The sequence below is a fragment of the Schistocerca cancellata genome, chromosome 2 (genome assembly GCF_023864275.1).
Source record: "Schistocerca cancellata isolate TAMUIC-IGC-003103 chromosome 2, iqSchCanc2.1, whole genome shotgun sequence".
Taxonomy (NCBI): Eukaryota; Metazoa; Arthropoda; class Insecta; order Orthoptera; family Acrididae; genus Schistocerca; species Schistocerca cancellata.
Window position 1 is genome coordinate 279618445 of NC_064627.1, and position 14273 is coordinate 279632717.

General features: G+C 38.6%; 1 non-coding gene across 1 annotated transcript; it reads right to left on the reverse strand.

Moving 5' to 3' along the window:
* Window positions 1-12445: 12445 nt before the first annotated feature.
* LOC126163330 (U6 spliceosomal RNA) lies at window positions 12446-12552 on the reverse strand. Its single transcript, XR_007535221.1, has one exon. It is a non-coding gene; the product is annotated as a U6 spliceosomal RNA (small nuclear RNA).
* Window positions 12553-14273: the final 1721 nt, after the last annotated feature.

The window sequence follows — 14273 nt, forward strand, 5'->3', positions numbered from 1 at the left end:
TAGCAAAGGCATTCGCATCGGTTGTCGGCTGCCATAGCCTATTAATGTCAAACGACACTGCACTGTCCTGATGGATATGTTCATTGTACATCCAACATCGATTTATGCAGTTATTTCACTCATGGTTGCTTGTCTGTTAGCAATGACAGCCCTACACAAACGTCACTGTTCTCATTCATTAAGTGAAGGCCGTCAACCATTGCATTGTTCGTGGTAGAGGTAATGCCTGAAATTTTGTATTCACAGCACAATCTTGACACTGTGAATCTTGGAATACTGAATTCCCTAATGATTTCTCAAATAGAATGTCCCATGCATCTAGCTGGAACTACTATTCTGTTCAAAGTCTGCTAATTCATGTTGTGCAGCCCTAATCAAGTTGGAAACCTTTTCATATGAATCACCTGAGTACAAATGATAGCTCTGCCAATTCAGCACCCTTTTACACCTATGTACTCAATTCTACTGGCATCTGTGTATGTGCAATCACTATCCCATTACTTTTGTTACCTCAGTGTGTAGATGTGCTATGCAGTACCATTTTCCTATTATTTTGTGTTTAATCTGTCACTTTTTTCTCTGTCTCCTCTCCTAGCTAACAAGGACAGTTATGTCATCAGCAGACTCTAGGACTTGGGTTCTTTTTATAAGTTTATGCCTCTCCTATTATTCAACTTTTTTTCATCGAATATTTGTCTTGGGCATTCCTATATTTATAGATATGCCACTCCCTTGTAATGAGCACGAAGGGTAACTCAGATGTTCCAGTGAAGTGAAAATAAATCAGGTAGCAAAACTTCTAGCTACCACCCCATTTCTCTCACCAGCTGTGTTTGCAAGGTAATGGGACATATGATTCAGGCCTGGATGGTATGGTGGCTCCAGTCTCACAATCTACTAACCACTGCACAATATGGATTTTAAGCACATCATTCTGCAGTTGAGCATCTTTTCACTGTGTCAACCCATGTCATGAATGGTTTTCTGTGGAAATACCAGATTGTGCCCGTTTTTCTCGATTTGGAGAAAGCCTATGACACTTACTGGAGGACTGGTATCCTCCATACTCTCTATATGTGGGGTTTCCATGGCCACATGCCCCATTTCCTTCAAGAATTTTTAAAAGACTGTGTTTTCAAGGTACTTGTGGGTTCTGTCTTGTCAGACACCTTCATATAGGAAAACAGTATATATACCTCAGGGTTCCATCCTGAGTGTCATTCTCTTTGCTATCGCCCTTAACCCTATTATGGCTTGTCTCCTGCTGGGCATCTCCAGCTCTCTTTTTGTTCACAATTTTGCCACCTATTTCAGTTCTCCATGGACTTGTCTCCTTGAGCGGCATCTTCAGCATTGTCTCGATTGTCTTTACTCATGGAGCATTGACAATGGCTTTCGCTTTTCCGCTCACTTTTCCGCTGACAAAACCATTCGTATGAATTTCTGGTGGCACAATTGGGTTCTTCCACTGTCTTTACATCTTGGCTTTGTTGCTCTTTCATTCATTGAAACTACGAAACTCGTGGGGCTCACGCTTGATAGGAAACTTAGTAATATAAGTCCAGTTTTTTGCCCTTTGAGTTATCCCACAATTTTGGTAAATTCTTTCTAGAACATCTTAGAGATTCATATGATATTACAGACTAAGGGAAGCTCTGATTCCTATAAAACATTTGTTTAACATCCCTTTCACTAGAAAAGTTACCAGAGACTTCATTAATGTAAACATTAGTATGTGTTGTAGTAATCCATATTATATTTTTATCCAAGAATAGCTTCAGAACGTCTGTTTCAGTCTTTGTTAGACAAGCTTCATTTTTTGGTCCAGGTAAATACATCATAATAATACAAGATAGTATTCTAATATCGGTAGAATATTTATTTTTCCTCCATTTAGTTATTCTGTCTTTTCCTCAAAAACATATGTCCTCTTTGAATGAATTAGTCCAGTGATTCAAATTCACTATTTTCTGACACTTCTTTTTTTGCTCCCTGAATCATGACCACTTTATGTACACAAACTTCATCCTGTTAGTCATCATTATCAATATCATTATCAGGATCTTCATCACTCAGCTCATGGAATCATTCCAGCCATATATCAGAATCTCTGCCCTAGGTTCCTTTACCTCCGACATTTATTCCACAAACTAAAAGCAAACATATTCTAGACAAAAAGCAAATTAGCTGTAAATAGTTTTGATGTGCCTAAAATTACTCACACAAAAGTTGGACTGAACATAGGAAATCAGTAAAGTAACATACACTTACTTTGCTTCCAACTGTAGCAGCAGAGGTCGCGTGGGTGACCACTTCCTCCAGATCATAATAATGGTCAATAAAGAATGCTATTTGTGTAACTGAAAGCCGATAATGCTTGAAGAGAACAGATGGAGAGTTAATGGAAAGGCACTGAAAATGACACAAACTTAATCCAGCACATTCAGACAAAATAGCTTGGGAGAATCATGTGGGTGATGAGTGTCACCTGCACAAGCAATGAATGGTTAAACAGCTATGAGGAAGCTCTACAGGCATTCACAAATACCCATGAAAACTTATCTGCTGTTATTCACATCCTATTCCTTTAGCTGAAAGCTGATCTATTAACAGATGGTCATTGTAATGTGACAAGACAGTTAATGTATTTTTATGGTTTGTAAGTTAACATTTAGTTCAGATAGACTACAACTGTTCTCTTGTAAATATCATTTCTACACTAACGGCCTTCAGTTTTACTTACATTCCAGACCTGCAGATATCAGTACTGTCACCATCCAGATGTATGACAACCTGGCTTCAGTGGGTACAAAATTTGGGACTTCAAAAGATTGCAAGGAATACCAGCTAATTTTAGTGTCTGATCAGAAGTTCTGCGAATGATTGCCTCCTATACTTGGTGACAGTATTCAATTCGGTATCAGAAAATGGGATAAAACTTGCATGTAACTTTGGATAAGCACTGGAACATGGTAGAAAATACTCTTGTCACTTGCTGGAAGATTTCCATTTGTCATTATACTTTTCAGAAGTTTTGGAACACATTTCCACAGGATGTAGAACTTAAACATGTGCAGTCACAAATTATGCCAAACTTCCACTTGTGACACACCTAATCCAACACAGCATGAATAGTGAAAACCTCGTGTGGTGAGAAATATGTCTGTAATATCTGGCTTCTTGGCCATGCCAGTACCTCATACACTCAGTTAGGTCAGTTGAATCCAGACAAGTTATTTGATTGTCATTTGCTAAGTCTACTTCATCAGCTCCACAGTATGCATACATCCCTGTGCCTGGCATCACATTGGTACCAAATCATAATTGCAACAGATGTTCTCTCTTATCTGGTACCTTAGCTGTACTAACATATAAAGTTAAAACACACTCTAACTCATCCTAAACTGTTTACGTATGCCTCTGGAACAATTACGCTGTACTGTATATACAAATGGTCTGTTGCAATTAAAGAGACAGCTGAAGCACTTTATTTTGCCAACTTCATAGCCTTTCTCTGAAAGTGTAGCCTATAGAGCCACTTCCCTGTTAAACAGGGAAGTAAATGTTCATTTCTGCTAGTTAAACTTCTTTCCCTTTTCAATTTGCTGCTAGACACTCCATTTTTTTCTTCTGTCTTCATTAAATGTGCCCTATCACATCTTCCTTTCTCGTCCTTTTCCATCTCTTCTCCCATCTCACTTGCTGCCATGGCTAACAGTTTAAATCTGTCTTCTTGTAATTTACCACCAAGCAAAGCAGTCAGTGTTTACATATTGGACTCACTTTTGGGAAAATCAGATCCCAGTCCAGCCATCCTGATTTAAGTTGTCTATGGTTTCCCTAAAACACTGAAGGCAAATACTGTGATATTTCCTTTAATAATGGCACATTTAGTTAAAACATGTTGCAATGAAAATGGTATTCTACAAGCTTCAACTACATAGGTCTACAAAAAAATATTTTTGAAAGTTGTTTGAAATTTGATAACTGACCTTTGTGTACTTTTCAGTGCTGATTTTAAAAATGCAATCCATTTTTTTCTATCGTAATCCATTTTTTTCTATCACGTCAGGTTTTCTCACAAAAAGGGAGTATTTTTGGGTATAACAACAAAATTAAAGCAATTTATCACATTTTTTCCAGCGTTATAAAATTTTATTTTATTCATAAATAATGTTCTAAACTACATTTCCAGTACACTTCCATTTCTCTTTAAACTCACAAGTCATCATTATAAAAATGCCTTCACTTTCTGTTGAACCTTCTTTTATTACTTTTCCAGCTGTGGATTCATTGAGGATCATCTCTTTTTATCATCCAGCAGTAGTCCACTATCATGTTGACGATCCATCTTCCGTGATATCTTCTTTCCATTTCTTTTATGTCTTGGTGGAATCTTTCATCCTGCTCTTCACTTAAATCACCAAGGTTTGCAGGGAAGTAGTCAAGATGTGAGTGGAGAAAATGAACTTTAATGCACATGTTAGAGCCCCACTTCTTAAAGTTGTCGAGCATGTGTGCTATGGTTGTCTTGTAGTTTGGATCTCTTTTGTTTCCTAGGAAACCAGTACCAACTAATTCAAAATATGTCCATGCTGCCTTTTCTTTTGTTTCCATTTTGTCCACAAAGTTGGGATCTGTCATCAGTTTTCTAATGTCTGGTCTGACAAAGATTCCTTCCTTTAGCTTTGCCTCAGATAAACCAGAAAACTGTCCACAAAGATATCTGAAACACTCCCCTTATTTTGGTAATGCCTTAACAAATTGTTTCATGAGCCTCAACTTAATGTGAAGTGGTGATAGTAACACCTATTTGGGATCCACAAGGCTTTTCCTCTCAACATTTTTAACCCCTGCCTGTAAGGTTTTTCTCAAGAGCCAAACTTTTCTTATGTAGTGTTGCATTCTGTCCCTACTGTCCCATTCACAGAGAAAGCAAGGGAACTTTGTACAGCCACTTTGTTGACCAAGCAGCATTGAAATCACTTTTAAATCACGACATAGTGTCCATTTGTGGTCTGAAATAGCAGAGCTTGCTTAAAACCAGTTCAAGGGTTTCGTAACATTCTTTTAAGTGAACCGAGTGTCCAACTAGTATAGAAGCATATTTATTGCCATTGTGTAGAAGTACTACTTTAATGCTTCTTTTTGAAGAATCAGTAAAAGTTCTCCACTCATCAGGAGCATATTCTATTTTGAAATGTGCCATTCAAGTCCTGGAACATCACTGCAAAACACCAGGTCACCTTCTTGAGAAGAAAGATACAAACTCCTTTTCCCTTGATCGATACCAAGAAAAGGATGTACGCGGAGCCAAAATATGTTTTTCTTTCAATCTAGATCCTAAAACATCTGCCGATTCTTTAGAAAGGCCTAGGTCTCTAACTAAATTGTTCAGTTCAGATTGCGAGAATGGAATGGGATCAGTTGTGCCAGGATCATAGCAATCTCTGTCTTCTTCACTATCACCTTTCTGAGACAATGGCTCATGATCATGTAGTAACAACAACACATGAACAGCACAGAGTGAAGAGGTACTGTGAACTAAAGGACAATAGCAGAAGCTCACTGCTTGGTGATGGTGGGAGAAGAGGCAGCGCGACACACAGGCACTGACACGAAAATACTGCTGGTTTCTCCTAATTACTCTTTATTTTACGTATATCTAGTATAAAAACAGCTAAATAACAGTTTATGGAGCTCCTATAAACAAAATTCAAACTCACTAGAGTGTTGAAATATCGAAGAAAGCTAAATCTAGACAAGCAGTTTGTGAAATAAGTGTATGTGATGGTATTTTTTCACTATTTTTCCCGAAAGCAGCGTTGAAAACAGTGTAAAAATCACTTCTTGTTGTTGTGGTCTTCAGTCCTGAGACTGGTTTGATGCAGCTCTCCATGCTACCCTATCCTGTGCAAGCTTCTTCATCTCCCAGTACTTACTGCAACCTACATCCTTCTGGATCTGCTTAGTGTATTCATCTCTTGGTCTCCCTCTACGATTTTTACCCTCCACACTGCCCTCCAATGCTAAATTTGTGATCCCTTGATGCCTCAGAACATGTCCTACAAACTGGTCCCTTCTTCTTCTCAAGTTGTGCCACAAACTCCTCTTCTCCCCAATTCTATTCAATACCTCCTCATTAGTTACGTGATCTACCCATCTAATCTTCAGCATTCTTCTGTAGCACCACCTTTCAAAAGCTTCTATTCTCTTCTTGTCAAAACTATTTATCGTCCATCTTTCACTACCATACATGGCTACACTCCATACAAATACTTTCAGAAACGACTTCCTGACACTTAAATCCATACTCGATGTTAACAAATTTCTCTTCTTCAGGAACGCTTTCCTTGCCATTGCCAGTCTACATTTTATATCCTCTCTACTTCGACCATCATCAGTTATTTTGCTCCCCAAATAGCAAAATTCCTTTACTACTTTAACGGGGGGTAGGACGTCATACGGACCAACTTGGAGCAGGAGAGGCACCACAGGACATTTTATTTTTTACTGTCTATACTTTTACAAATAAATTCATAAAACTTTGTCAACATGACCAGGAAGGATTCAGGATTCACACTCATAGCAGTGGAAGTGCAAAAACATAACAAAATAATTTTTTTTTAGATATGAAACTTCATCATTTTTTCACTTAGTGTTGGCTGCATTTGTTGCTATAGGTACATTTTTCTTCACAAGTAAGAGAGATTCTTTGATGAATTTTGCACAGCATACAAACCATACTTACAGGTGTATGAAACTCTAGAATTTTCCAAATCTATTAAAAACTGTGGTAAAAATTGAGATAATTAACTACAAAATTTGATTTTTTTCTAAACATAAAGTTTAAAACGTGACAGGTCATTCATTTTTTCATAAATTAAATAGATTCTAGAGTTTCAGACACCTGTAAGTATGGTTTGTATGCTGTGCAAAATTCATCGAACAGTCTCTCTTACTTACGAAGAAAAGTGTACCTATAGCAACAAATGCAACCAATAGTAAGTGAAAAAAATGAAATTTCACGTGTAAAAAAAAGAAATATTTTGTTATGTTTTTGAACTTCCGCTGCTACGAGTGTGAATCCTGAATCCTTCCTGGTCATGCTGAGAAAGTTTTATGAATTTACTTGTCAAAGTATAGACAGTGGAAATTAAAATGTCCTGTTGTGCCTCTCCTGCTCCAAGTCGGCCCGTTTGACGTCCTACCCCCCTTAAGTGTCTCATTTCCTAATCTAATTCCCTCAGCATCACCCGACTTAATTCGACTACATTCCATTATCCTCGTTTTACTTTTGTTGATACTTAATAAATTTGAAACAATTTTTATGTCGCAGACCTGTGCTATTGGTGGAAGACCCCATCAGAAGAGGAAATTGTGTGTCAGTGGACAATGTCATATTCTTAAGCTTGTAAGCATCAGTTCTTCCATCGATGAGACGGGCATGAAATTTGTGTCGTGACGAATGTAATGTAAAATGTGAAGACTTTCTGGGTAGATGTAATTTTGTCATGATAAGTAAAAATGTCTTTTGGAGAAATATAGGCTTTATTTGTTGACGAAACTGTACAAAGCCGAGGTGGCACTAGTGAGCAGTCATTTACGCTTGCGGCGCTTGGCGGGCGCGGCCCGGCGCGCCTCTTGAGCCATGCGGTAGAAAGGCTGCTTCTGAGAGTCCGACATTCGCCGCCACTCGGCGCCCGCGCGGCGTGTGATTTCGGTGAGCGGTGCGCCGCGCATGCGCATTCGCACGCTGCGCACGAAGTTGAGGAAAGGGCTGCGAGTCACGGGGCCCGCCCGGAAGCAGCGCGCCGATCGCTCTTTCCTACGGCCTTCACTTCCCTTGCTACGGCCGGCCCGCCTTGGCGCCATGCCTGCAACATAAGCGTCGCGGATGTTACGAAAATAACCAGACAGAAAAAACAGTAGGTATACGAAAAAATCGATTACAGCCAAATTCAGTATTATTTTTTGCCACATGCAGAGTTATTATCAAATTGGGTGTTATTTTCTGCCAGATTCGTTTTTAGTTTCTGCAAATTACTTAATACTTGTGAAATTCATTGTTATTTATTTACCAGATTTTGTGCATTTTTTCCCCAATTTAGCGTCTTTTTTCTACTTTTGGTTTCATTTTCTGCCAAAGTCGGTACTGTTTTGGCCGAATAGTGTAATTTTATTGCTAAAAAATTTGGTGACCTTTTTGTCAAATTTGGTGTTGACGAAATAAATCTCGGGTGAACGGCCTGGTATGAGTGTGCATAGGACACAATATTTCGGCAATCGACCACGTTGCCATCATCAGGTGCACTGATGTAATGACTGGCCCCATTACATCAGCGCACCTAATGATGGCAACGTGGTCGATTGCCGAAATATTGTGTCCTATGCACACTCTCATACCAGACTGTTCACCCGAGATTAATTTCGTCATAAAATACGCCCGGAGAAATTGAAGAATCAGAAATTTGGTGTTAGTCTTTTACGCAATTAGGTGTTATTTTTTCTAGACTGGGTGTTATTAATTGCGAAATTGGGTGTTATTTTTCCAAAATTTAGTGTGTTTTGCCAAGTTAGGTATTATTTTTGCCTAATTTGGTGTTATCTTTTGCCACATTTGGCGTTACTTTTGCAAAATTTGTCTTTATTTTTTGCCAAATTTGACGTTATTTTTTGCGAAATTTAGCGTTATTTTTTCATTATTTTTTGCCAAATGTAGTGTTATTTTTTCCCAGAATCTATGTTCATTTCAGCTTAATTGAATGTTATTTTTTTGCCTAATCGGTAATTTTTTTTAGAAACTTCGGTGTTACTTTTTTTCCAAATTTGGTTGTTTTTTTTCAGGAAGTTTACTTGTGTTCTGTCTTTTTTTTTGTTGACAGATTTAACATTTCAGCCAGCCAGTGTGGCCGTGCGGTTCTAGGCGCTTCAGTCTGGAACCGCATGACCGCTACGGTTGCAGGATCGAATCCTGCCTCGGGTATGGATGTGTGTGATGTCCTTAGGTTAGTTAGGTTTAAGCAGTTCTAAGTTCTAGGGGACTGATGACCACAGATGTTAAGTCCCATAGTGCTCAGAGCCATTTGAACCATTTTTAACGTTTCTTTGGTCATATTCGGCGTCATTGTTTGCCATGATCTGTGTTTTGTTTGTAAAATTCTGTGTTATTTTTTGACAAAATTCGATGTCTCTTATTTGCCAAATGCCACTTTACTTTATTGCCAAATCGGTGTTTTTTGTCAGATGCAATATATGCTTGTCCTAAAAACGTTGCTTTTTTGTCAAATTCCACGTTATTTTTGCTACATTTGGTGTTATTTTTTATCACTACATCAAAATTCGTTACTCGGGAAATGAACTGTTGGTTTAAGATTATACAGAAACCTAAGCCTTAAGGAGATTAGTAGTCAAAATGCAGTTTTAACATCTGTCGCGAATATTAGTAAACTGCGTTCGTGAGATTTATGACAAAAATATCGCGATATCTCGTAAAAATCGTCGATTTCATGTTGTTTCGATAAAAACCGCTTATTTAGCATCATTTTTCGCATTATCGTTTTCGAGAAATTTTCCAGTCCCTACACATTAGTCACCTTACGTGACAAAGCCAAGCACATGTTGGTTACACTAGTCAACAGTCATTTTGCTTCTGGGATGTGATACATCAATTAGCATGTATTTTGGTGTGTAGAATCCGAATATACATTTTCAAAATGTTCTGTCATGTACCATTTTTGAGTTTTTAAAGGTTTTTTATTTTTCGTATTCAGTTTTTTGCTTTTTGCTGTTCTTCTGTTTTGATGTTTACTTGTTTGTTTTTGGTTTGCAGAGGAGAGCTAGAAGATATACAAATCGTCAGTAAATGGTTGGTGTGATAATCCAGTGGTGTGAAAGATATCCTCAGTGAGTATTTCCTGTGAAAGACAGTGCAAAATTTTCGTGTTTAAAACTTACACTAGGAAAAAAGGCAACTAGTAAATCTCGTTGTTGTCTAAACCACCCCAACAACTTGTGTTATGCTTGTGGGAAATTCACTCCAAAAGCCCAAAGAAAACCAATCACTGATTTGGTTAAGAAGGCATATAAATTGTATTTTGATTGTCCTGTTGGTGATCAAGATAAAAGTTGTGCACCTCATATTGCCTGCATAAGCTGCACTACAATCTTAACCGAGTGGTTGAAAGGAAAACACCGAGCCATGTCATTCGCTGCTCTGATGGTATGGTGTGAGGCTAATAACCATTATTTAGACTGTTACTTCTGTCTTACAAATATTTCGGGACATTCAAGCAAAACTAGACATAAAATAAAGTATCCAAATGTACCTTCAATGCAGTTGCCTGTGCCCCATGATGAGGGGTTGCCAGTTCCTGTCTGAAACTTGGAAGCCACGGAACGAGACACCATGTCAAGTGAATCAGAAAGTGTTGAACATATAGAAGAGTACTGCCCTCAATATCATAACACTTCGCCTCAGCTCTTTAATCAAAAGGAAATGAACGTTTTGGTTCGCGATCTAAAACTTTCGAAACATCAAGCTGAACTCTCGAGATCGAGACTACAACAGAACCTTGTAGCTCCAGGGACGTTTTTCAGATCAAGAGGTGCTTCCTTCGCTCAATATTTCGATATGCAATATTCAGTGTGTAGAGATGTCTGATTATGTAACTAGGTGTACAACATAAACCACAAGAGTGTCGACTATTTATGGAATCCAGTAAAATCAACTTGAAAGCAGTAGTACTGTATAATGGCAATGCATTTCCATTGATACCTTCGGCTTACGCAACAGACATGAAAGAAACTTATGAAACCATTGTTTTCATACTAGAGGCAATCAAATATAAGGATCATGAATGGCAGCTTTGCTGTGATTTAAAAGTTGTTGCACTCCTTACAGGTTTACAGGCTGGAGTCACGAAATACTGCTACTTTTTGTTGCTTTGGGGCAGCCATGACACCAAGAACCACTATAGCCTACAAGGAAGTCATATGTTCCTGAAAACGTAAATGTGAACAATACGTCATAAGTTGAGCCCGTTAAAATCGTTTTGCCTCCCCTTCATATCAAGTTGGGCCTTATCAAGAACTTCGTGAAAGCTCTGGATACAGAAAGTGAGGCCTTCAATCACTTGAAAGAAAAGTTTCCTAAATTAAGTGAGACAAGCTGAAAGAGGGAGCATTTGTTGGACCACAAATAAGAAAATTTCTGAAAGATCCAACCTCTGACACCAAACTCACAGATATCCAATTAGCTGATTGGTCTTCTTTTAATGTAACTGTGAAGGGCTTTTTGGGTAACAGAAAAGACAAAAACTATGCTACTATTATGAATGATCTGTTGGACAACTTAAAGAATATGGGATGTAGAATGTCACCGGAAAATTTGGTAGCTGTAAGCGATGAGCATGGTGAACGCTTTCACCAAGACATTCTTACCATGGAACTCCGTTACCAAGGCCATTGGAACCCTTCGATGATGGGTGACTACTGCTGGGGTCTTGGTAGGGAGAGTGATGAAACGACAAACAAAAGAAGAGCTCTGTCATCACATTTTTCAAGAACCAAAGACGATTAAAGACGAAAATATCTTCTGAACTAATTTGGACCTTTTATTGGCATCATGTCCATAAATAAATACAAAATAGCATTGATTTGAAACGTTCTGAATGTGTATTTTGGTAGACTTGTGTCAATTTGCGCTATTAACATTTTTTATTCTGCCGTGTATCTTGAAATGTGACGTCATAGAGAAAAACTGATTTTACCAGAGTAAAGATTAGGTAAATCCACCCATTTACAAACCAGATGCAGAAAGAAAGTTTAAATTTGTTAACTAGTGTTATGAGTACCCACTAAAAACCTATTCACACTAGACTTTAGTGGATTGTAAGGAGACATCACCATCAAATGGTGGCATATTCGCATTAGACAGAAATTCAACACAACGTCACTAGGCTTATTCCAGTACAGAACTGTGATAGTAAGGTTATGAGATTCCATCTGTAATACAAATCGAAATCAGAATTAAAGAAATAAGATGAAGGACATGATAATACCAGTTCCAAAGAAAGCAGGTGTTGACATATTATCAAACTATCAGTTTCGTAAGTCAGGGTTGCAAAATACTAACACCAATTCCAGAATGAAATTTTCACTTTGCAGTAGAGTTTGCACTGATATGAAACTTCCTGGCAGATTAAAACTGTGTGCCGGACTGAGACTCAAACTCGGGATCTTTGCCTTTCGCGGGTAAGTACTCTACCATCGTTTTCTTTTTTTCTTTCTTTTTTTTGTCTCATTTTGTTCCCTTTCGTTCGTAGCATCTGCTAGGGGTGAACGTCTTAAGACACCCGTTTAAGTTCGTTGATCGATTAACTCAGTTTTTTTATTACAGAGGGCAGCTAACCCTCTGACCAAACATGCTGAGCTACCGTGCCAGCTATATGTGGAACGCTTCACGATTTTGCGTGTCATCCTTGTGCAGAGGCCATGCTAATCTTCTCTGTATCGTTACAATTTTAGTATATGTACTGCCGAATTGAGTACGACCATCTGAGCAACCCAAGCACGACTAAGGCCCCTCCCTCACAGCTTCAGTTCTGCCAGTACCTCGTCTCCTACCTTCCAAACTTCACAGAAGCTCTTCTGTGAACCTTGCAGACCTAGCACGAATTCTTTGCAGAGTAACTGATAGAAGCAAAAAGGAAAGAACGACGATTTGGTTTAACGTTATGTCGACATCTAGGTCATTAAGGATGGAGCACAAGCTCGGACTGTGCTAGGGATGGGAAAGGAAATCGGCTGTGCCCTTTCAAAGGAACCATCCCGGCATTTGCCTGGAGCGATTTAGGGAAATCAAGGAAAACCGAAGTCTGGATGGGCGGACGCGGATTTGAACCGTCGCCCTCCCGAATGCGAGTCCAGTGTGCTAAGCCACTGCGCCACCTCACCCCATCTGGTAGAAGCCAACCACGGGGAAGATTAGTTAAGATAGATCAAGGAAAGGCAAACATACTTTGTAGACTCAGAGAAAGCTTTTCACAATGTTGACTGGACTGGAGTACTTGCTTTGAAATTCTGTAGGTAGCACAGGTAAAATATATGGAGCGAAAAGCTATATACAACTTGTACAGAAACCAGACGGCGTAAGAAGTGTTGAGGGGGATGAAAGGGAAGAACTGGTTGAGAAGGGAGTGAGACATTATTTAGCCTATCTCCGGTATTATTCTATCTGTACAATGAGAAAGCAGCATAGAAAACCAAAGAAAAATTTGGACTACAGATTAAAGTTCAGAAAGAAGAAATAAAAACTTTGAGGTTTGCCGATGACACTGTAATTCTGGAAGAGAGAGCAAAGGACTTGGAAGAGAAGTTGAAAGGAATGGACAGTGTCTTCAAAGGAGGATAGAAGATGAACGTCAGCAAAAGCAAAACGAGGATAATGTAGTTGAATTAAATCAGGTGATGCTGGGGGAATTAGATTAGGAAATGAGACACTTAAAGTGGTAGATGAGTTTTGCTGTTTGGGCAGCAAAATAACTGATGATGCCCAAAGTAGAGAGGATATAAAATGTAGACTAAGCAATGGCAAGAAATTCGTTTCTGAGGAAGAGAAATTTGTTAACATCGAGTTGGCTATAGATTTTTGTGTCAGGAAGTCTTTTCCGAAAGTTTTTTTGTGGAGTGTAGCCGTGCGTGAAAGTGAAACATGGACAATAAACAATTTAGAAAAGAAGAGGATAAAAGCTTTTGAAATGTGGTGCTACAGAAGAATGCTGATGATTTGGTGGGTGGATCACATAACTAATGAGGAGGCACTGAATAATATTATGGAGAAAAACAATTTGTGGCGCAACCTGACTAGACACAGGGTAGGTTGGTAGAACACCACCAATTTAGTATTTGAATTCTGAGGGAAGTGCGGGAGTAAAAATCGTAGAGGGATACCAAGAGATGAATATAGTAAGCAGGTTCAAAAGGATATAGGTTGCAGTAGCTACTTGGAAATGAAAAAGCTTGCACAGGATTGAGTAGCATGGAGAGCTGCATCAAACAGTATTTGAACTGAAGACCACAACAGAAATGATACAGTTTATTAATGGCCAAAGCAAAATTCATAACCAATGTAGTTGACAAAATTTTTGTGGTACAGTGCTGAGAAGTCTAAACATTTCAAAATATCAACATTTATGTTTTAGAGAAAATATGAATACGAACACATCAAACAATATTTAGGACGCAATACACAGATACTTTTTACATTGCCC